Here is a 6,000-nt window from a genome sequence, read left to right on the forward strand (position 1 = left end):
ACAACAAACAGATTTAACCCAAAGAAGACTACCTTGCTAAAAAGGCATTTTATAATGAAACTTCCAAATATCGAGGATAAAGAAAAGCAGCAAGAGAAAAGAAACAAAAAACATACAAAGAAGCCCAAATACATTTAGCAGCAGACTTTTCAGTGGAAATCTTACAGGCCAGAAGAGAGTGGCATGACTTATTTAAAGTGCTGAAGGAAAAACAAACCAAACTTATACCCTAGAATAGTACATCTGGTAAAAATATACTTCAAACATGAAGCAGAAAAAAAAAAAGACTTTCCCAGACAAATCAAAGTTGAGGAATTTCATCAATACCAGACATTTCCTATAAGAAATACTGAAGGAGATACTTCAGTAAGAAGGGAGATATTAATAAGCAATAAATAATCACCTGAAGTTATATAACTCACTGGTAATATTAAGTATACAGAAAAATACAGAATTTTTTTATTTATTGTAAATATTTGCATTTACAGAATATAAAAATATTTTAAGACTAACTGTGGTGTGTAAACAACTGTTAACCTAAATAGAAAGGCTAAACAATGAACCAATCAAAATAATAACTACAACAATTTTCAAGACATAGAACAATAAGATATAAAAGAAACAACAAAAGTTTGTTCACAGAGGAGCCTAACCCTATAGCCACCATCACCCTGTGCCATGAGGAGTACTGCCAGACTACTGCCAATGTTCCCGTAGGTCTAAAGGTCTCTTGAGTCCGCTTATTGTGGATAGAAACAACAAAAAACAACAAAAATGGGGGTATGTAATTAAAGCACAGAGTTTATATTAGGTTTCTTTTTACTTGTTTGTTTATGCAAAGAGTATTAAGTTGTTATCAGGTTAAAATAATGCGTTATAAGATAGCATTTGCAAGCTTCATGGTAACCTCAAGCCAGAAAACATACAACAAATACACAAAAAAATAAAAAGCAAGAAACTAAATCATATCACCAGAGAAAATCACCTTTACTAGAGGAAGACAAGAAGGAAAGAATGAAGGGAGAGAAGACTATAGAACAATCAGAAAACACATAGCAAAATGGCAGGAGTAAGTCATTTATCAATAATAGCATTGAATTTAAATGAACTAAACTCTGCAATAAAAGGATATAGACTGGCTGAATGGATAAATTAACAAGACTTGTTTATCTGTTTTCTACAAGAAACACACTTCATCTATAAAGACACACATAGAGCAAAATTAAGAATTGGAAAATATCTCATGCCAATGGAAACCAGTGAAGATCAGGAGTCACTATACTTATTTCAGACAAACTAGATTTCAAGACAAAATCGTAAGAGACAAAAAAGTTCAGTATATAAGGTTAAGAGGTCAATTAAACAAGAGGATATATCAATTTTAATTATATACGTACCAAACATGGAAGCACCCAGATACATAAAGGAATTATTGTTAGAACTAGAGAGAGAGAGAGATAGGCCTTAATACAGTAAGAGCTGGAGACCTCAATCTTTCACTTTCAGAACTGGACAGATGTTCTAAACAGAAAATCAACCAAGAAACATCAGACTTAGTCTACACTATAGATCACATGGCTCTAATAGATATTTATGGAACATTTCATCCAACGGCTGCAGAATACACATTCTTTCCTCAGCACAAGGATCATTCTCAATGCTAGATCATAAGTTATGTCACAAAAAAGTCTAAAAACATTTAAAAAGTTGAAATATCAAGTATCTTCTCTGACCACACTGGGAAATAGAAATTAATAACAAGACGAGAATACACAGACACATAGAGACGAACAACATACATCCGGGCTGATAGGAGGGCAAAAGGGTGGGAGGATGGAGAGGATCAGGAAATAATTAGTGGGTACTAGGCTCTTGTTGACCAAATAATCGATATAGCAAACCCCCATGACACAAATTTATCTATATAACAAACCTACATATGTGCCCTTGAACTTAAAATAAAAGTTTATTAAAAAAAAAAAAAAAGGAACTACACACTGATCTACATCCAAAGCAATCTTCTGAAGTCTGACTTTGGTTAAATGAGATTAACATTTATGTTCATTTTCACCAGTGCAGCATTCAACTGAGAGTTCAGGAGGCGATGGATATGTGGATTTTGCTATATGAAAACTGATCCATAGGCAACAACAAGAAAAACATTTAGCTCGAGCTTTTGAAAAGGAGACTCCCCCAAAATAATATTTGTCTGAATTTTTTAAAAGAGGAATCAGATTCCTTTATTGCCAGTCTTGAGAGAAGGCAGGCTACTTGTACTTCTGCCCCCTGACTTCCTGAGCCATTTATTCATGCTTACATGGTCATCACTTTGAAGAGTCAGCACATCTATAAGAAGAGCATCTAAAATTGGTAGAATGTCATACCCAAGTGGACTTCTTTGATTGCTCAAACTCAAATATCAAGAAAAGGTAAGTAAGAAATAACATGTTGTCAGGTGCCTTAGTCTGTATATGTGTGAGCTGTTTGTATGTGTTCTGAAACAGCTGTTTTCAATCTTTATTCCACTTATTTTATGAATATGCCCAAAACTTCCCCAGCAGGAGCTCCTCCTAGTATCACACCTGAAGGAAATACAAATTGTAATTAGACACGTCTGGTCCCAATGGATTTTGGATGCCTCCCTGAGGTCACACATCAGAGCCTCCCCTCCCTTCCAAGGACTGACTCCCTGATCCTCTCCATCAAGCCCCACCCATGGTGAAGGCCTTTGTTTCTACTGTGTTGAGTATAATTAATTATTACTATACTTTTTACATGCAGACTCTGTTTATTTAACTTTAAAGTGATGCTTGATTCTCCTATAAATGTGTTTTTTCATGTCCAATATAACTTTTCAACTGCAAAAATAGTAGAATTTTAATTGAGGGAAATGCACCATATATTTTTTAATTTAAAAAATGCACACATTTTTGCATTTAATGAATTTTCACTTAATGTTAGAGTGTTCAGGAACAAATACAAGCCATCATGTGAAGGTTAGGTGCACGTGAGTAAATAAGATAAATTTTTGATTCCATGTACTGATAATATCCAGCAGGGAAATGAGCCACTCAGGGAATAATAACTACATGATAAAAATGAATAGAATAATTTCAGTCGTTGACAAATCGCATACGAATCAGGCAGTGGTTAGAGGTATCTGGAAGTTGTGGACATTTATTTATGTTGATCAGGAAGGATCTCGGGGTCATTCTCGAGATGCATCTGAGTGGTGAAGAGGCAGCCAGGTGACCATACAAACAAAGATCATCATGGGAAGGGCAGGGACGCAGAGATTTCAGATAAACCACTGTTTATTAAAATAAGTATTTTTAGCTCTTTAATAGTTAAAAATAGGCCATAATAATCAGATGTCTTCTGTGATTTTGTTCCTTTCAGAGTAAAATTTACTATAGTACCTTTCATTTAAAACCTTGGTCTGGGTCACACCCATGACATAGAACCTTCCCTGCTTCAGAAACTGGAGGCCCAAGTCTGCACCCTTGTTGCTTGTCTGCATGCTCCACAAAGCCCCTCCCTGCCACTCAAGCCCTTATCAGTGGGTGTTGCCTCTGGGGTAGGATCACTTGAGACAGGGGCTGCACTGGACACTAGGCATGGGCTCTGGCCCTAAGGCCCTGGCTTCAGCTGTGGGAGCTCCATGGAACAGGCCTCATATGTCCTGTAGAACTAGATAGAGACCATTGCTCAGTGAACACAGCATTCATCTCCCACTTGATAAACCAGCAGTGTTCTGCTGGGAAGCCTATCGAGTGAGACATCATTAATACTGGGAAAGATTTGAGTTTTGTTCCCACTTCAGATTCTAGTAGCAACACTCTAGTCCCCAGTTTCAAGCTTCTTCCTCAATGTCTCCAAAGGAGAGAGTTTCCATCACTGGCCTGGAAGCAGCAGAACTCAAGGAAGTTTCAAAAGATCCACCCATGTGCTCTGTTTACCTTGTCCACGGTCCACCCCAGCTTTGTGCAGTGATCCTGGGACTGAGACTGTTTAACAATTAGCAGCTTGGTTGTCCTGATGACACAGCTGGTTATTGCTGTCTAAAACTGCTCTGTCTCATATCCTAAACACTAGCAGTGCATAGCCACAAACATGTAACTTAGAACTAATTAAAATCTAAAACATCGTACCTCAGTTACACTAGCTACAATTCCTGTGCTCAGTATTCCCATGTGACTCATGGCTATTTTAGTTCACAGCATGAGGATAGACAACTTTATTATCTTAGAAAATTATTTTGTGTAGAGATGACGTGGATACTTGCAGTGTTATAGCCCAGAGCACAAACCCCAGCAGCTGGTCCTCTAGAAGGCTGAGGATCCCAAATGCTTCCTAGCCTGTGTAGATGTGCAGATGCTGTGGTTCTCAGAGGTGCTCCAGAAGGGTTTCTTGGATGGGAGGAATGAGACTGGCTTGACAGATCCACACCAGGAGCCCTCTGCATCCCACTCCAGCCCCTGCCATTATGCCCTGCAGGGTACCTCATGCCCCACCCTCTCTCTTCCAAAACCACATTTTGGCATGGACCCACATCTCACATGATCACAGAATCTAGTTCCCTAATTTGTTTTGTGACTGATATCTTTTCTGAATACCCTTTGTCCTCATGTAAGTGACTGGTTTATTGAGAGAAGGAACTATTTAGAGTTCCCTACAGATCCTGGCCGAGTGATGGATGTAATAGGATCAGCTCCATGACTACCCATGAAAAGACTCACAGTCAAGACTCATCGAGACCCAGCATCAAAAATCCTCTAAGATGCTAAATCACAAATCTGCCATTAGATGACAGACAAACTCCCTGATAAACAAAACAGAAGCCTGATCTTATAAACAGTGAGAAAGTAAGAATGATAGTGTCCCACTGTCAACAGACAGCCCCTAAGAGTAGAATGGGGTCTTATGTGTCACTTGGATCACCTGGGAGGAGCTGCCAGTGTGCTGAGCAGAGAGAAAGCCCCCTCCATGCTCTGTGCTCTTAGACTGGAAGCCCAGCATTGCCCTCTCTCCTTCCTTGGCTGAGTCCTCAAAGCGCACCTGCTATGGACTGAATTGTGCCTCACAGATTTATATTTTAAAACTGTAACTCTCAAAATAGCTGCATTTGGAGACAGAACCTATAAGGAGGTAATTAAGGTCAAATGAGGTGATAGGAGTAGGGCCCTGATTCAGTGGGATTAGTGTTCTTATAAAAAGAAACTCCGTAGAGCTTTCTTCAACACCTCCCCTCACAAGCATGCACCCAGGAGAGTTCTTGTGAGGACCTGGCCAGAAAGTGACATCTGAAAACCGCAGAGAGAGTCCTCAGCAGAAAGAAAATCCTTCTGGACCTCGATCTAGGAGTATCCAAGTTCCTAACCTGTTAGAATAAATTTCTGTGGTTTAAGCCATACAGGCTGGGGTATTTTAGTGTCATATTTCCAGCAGATGGATCCACTGTCCCCACCCTCTCTGCGCAGGATCAGCCTCAGGAGGCACCTCGTGGACAAGGGTACCCAGCTTTGCTCCTCTTTCTCCTGCTGTTCTGACCCTCTGGTGAGGAGGGAGGACTCAGGCTTCATCCTCAGTTTGTTTGCATTAAGCAGGAACACTTTCTTGATGATGCAGTGATTAGCCTGTTTTACTTTCTGATCAGAATTGCATCAATCTGAATGAGCTACTTGCTAGTATTATTGTTTGGGAATGTCCATTTTGTTCCCCACTTAGAAGCAAGTGGTGAGGTCATTTGGTCCCAATCTTCAGGAACCTTTCCTGTGTCTCAGGAGACAGGGTCACTGTCACCTGCAGGAACAGCCAGAGTATTAATAGGTTCCTATCCTGGCTCCATAAAATCCCAAGCCTGGCTCTGAGCTCCTATTGGCTCCTACTGCCCCCTGGACAGGGAGCCGTCCCAGGTGAGGGGTGATAAGCCTGGACAGATATCACTCTGGCCATCAGCAGTAAAGCTGCCTTTAGGAGCATATGCCACTCCTACTGTCA

The sequence above is a fragment of the Rhinopithecus bieti genome, unplaced genomic scaffold (genome assembly GCF_001698545.2).
Source record: "Rhinopithecus bieti isolate Rb0 unplaced genomic scaffold, ASM169854v2 scaffold_2476, whole genome shotgun sequence".
In the NCBI taxonomy this organism is placed as follows: domain Eukaryota; kingdom Metazoa; phylum Chordata; class Mammalia; order Primates; family Cercopithecidae; genus Rhinopithecus; species Rhinopithecus bieti.